Here is a 2731-nt window from a genome sequence, read left to right as displayed (position 1 = left end):
ATAGGAAAAAGATGAAGATGAATAGTGCTTATACTATAATACTCTAGCCAAATAGCAGGTTATATCTTTTCTCCCATAAATTCCTCTTCCACACTTACTTCTCTATATTCATTAATTTATTCCTTCAACAGAAATTATTAAAGATACATTCTATGTGCCTAGGTTGACCTAATCTCCTAAGAGAATATGGTTTAGAGAGGAAATAAAATGTATATACATATAAACAGAATACAAGGAAGAAAGAAATGTTATGAGAGCACTATATAGAAAATGCTTTTAGAGATTTTATGTGATATCAAAGGAGACCCAGAAATTCTATTTGAGAAAGTTTATTGAACATGTTATCTCCTCTCTCCCTTGAAAAAGACCTCAATGGAAATTTTGCAAAAGATTTAGAGAGCTTTTAAACTACAACAATAAAGACAAAAGTTAGCAAGAGATCTCATTAAAATTCTGGAAGGTAGAATGCACAGAGTGATAGCTAACAGAGTTACAGATAGCCACAATGTTGATGAAGGGCTGCATCCAGGTGGAAGAGTGGTGTCTCTGCCTCACAGAACCCCAAAGAGGTTTGGAACTGAGAAGACACTGGGTAAGTGAGATCAGGATGATATATGAAGCTAAAGGTAGAAGCCTAACAACCATTTAGCTTCTGGCTAAAGAAATAAACAGACTTCTCTCATGAGAATTAGGAAGGCAATATTGGAGTTGGAGCATAGGTAATTCTCTCTTAAATGAAACATGTGGGACTTGAAAAAATTAAGGCTGGCAGCCTACCCACTCTCTCTAAAATAAAGCTATAAATGTGGACAGGAATCACAATCAACTTCTCTATTGCCTCGTTCTTAAATATAAACAAACTATGAAGAATGAGCCTTCTTTTCAGAAAAGCATAAAACAAAAAAATGTAAAAACAATGATAAGAACATAAGAATCTGGAAAATATAACAGAATGATGTTGCAAACAATAAAAATCAGAGAATAAGTCTCTTGAAAATTAAAAAAAAATAATGTAATAGGTACAATTTAAAAATATTTAATTGAAGACCTGGGTGATAAAAACAAGGAAGTTCCTCCTATCAGGGAGCAAAGGGACAAAGAGAGAAAATATGAGAAAAGAGAATTGACTCAGAGGATCAACCCAGAAAGACCACACCAAATAGGGGTTCCAGGCAGAATAGTGAATATGAAGGAAGAACTTAGCAAATAAATATAAAATAGAGTATTTTCCAGAGCTGAAAAGCACATCTTCAAACCAAAATGATCCCCTGCAGGTCTGGCACAAATGCATTTTTTCAAGTAACATGTGTAGACCTATTGTGAAATTTTGGAATACCAGGATCAGGAGGCAACCAAGTTTTTCTAATAAGGACAGAGAGTAAATATTTTTGGCTTTGTAGGCCATACCGTGTCTGTCACAGCTACTCTACTTCTCCAGTTGTAGAACATAAGAAGCCATAGACAATATTAAGTAAATGGCTATGTTACAATAAAACTAAATATACAACACAAGTAGTGGGCTGGTATAACCCATGGGCCACAGTTTACTGACCCCTGATCAAAAGCAAAGAGGAAATGCCAGAAATATGCAGAGAGAAAAAGAAAAATGAAACAAAAAACAAACAGATAACTTAAAAATGAATAAGTATCAGAATTATATGAGCAACACTGACTGATAATATAGTAGAACAGTGATTTAAAGTTCTAAGAAAAATATTTAGAATTCTGTATCTGGTTAAACTACGATGTAAGAAGGCAAAATTTCACATTAGGACTTAGAAATTTTACCTTGCAAATGTCTTTTATTAAGTATTTACTTCAGATGATCTTCAGTAAAACCAAAGAAAAAGAAGAGGAAAAATACAGAATCCAGAAAAAATATATCCAACCCAGAAGTAATAATGCTAACTGTGTCTAGAGAATCGACTGCCCTGATTGACACAAGGAGACAAAGGCCCTGCAAGGATGGTTTTGGGAAAAATTAGAATGATTGAATATATTACATGGTAGAGCATTTGAAAGAAAAAATATATATACAACACAGGCAAATAGTGATCGTGGAAAACTCAGTTAGAAAAAAGACAAAATAAAACTTAAAATCCAAACAGAAAAGGACATACAATCATAGCACTCTATTTGTCTAAGCAATGAGCAAATGAATATTTGCATGGATTGTCAGGAGAGGAAATTCTGGTTCATGCTTTGGAAACTTGAGAAAGTGGGCATGCTGAAGGGAATTGAAATCACTTTACAATGGCCAGAGTGCAGGCTGCACACATTGCATGAGGCCCAAATCAGAGTGTCCTGTGTGTCATGCTAAAAATTTCTAATTTCATGTTTGTTAAAGCAATAAGAAGCTGCTGACAGCTATAAAGACAGAAATAACAAGACTGGAATTGCATTTCTTACAGGTCAATCTGGTGGCAGTAGTAGACCAGAGGTAGATAACACTGAAGTCAGGGTAAACCTAAATGGGGAACATGCCACTGGGAAATTCTAAGCTTTTTGTTTCAGAACCAGAATAGCATGTTATCCAATAGGGGGAATCAATACTGTGCATCTTATAGCTCTTCCATGAGCTTTCCTTTGAACATGTCCAGCTCTTGCTTATCTTCCAAATGCAGAAGACGTTATTTTAGGTTTGATGTCTCTAAGAACAACAAAGAAGCAGGAGATACTTGCAGTGGAGTAAGCTGAAGACATTTTTTAAAATTAAAATTCTTACTATATA

This window comes from Pteropus alecto, unplaced genomic scaffold (genome assembly GCF_000325575.1).
Source record: "Pteropus alecto unplaced genomic scaffold, ASM32557v1 scaffold69, whole genome shotgun sequence".
Classification (NCBI taxonomy): domain Eukaryota; kingdom Metazoa; phylum Chordata; class Mammalia; order Chiroptera; family Pteropodidae; genus Pteropus; species Pteropus alecto.
The sequence above is the reverse complement of the archived record's forward strand: the minus strand, read 5'-3'. Positions refer to the sequence as shown.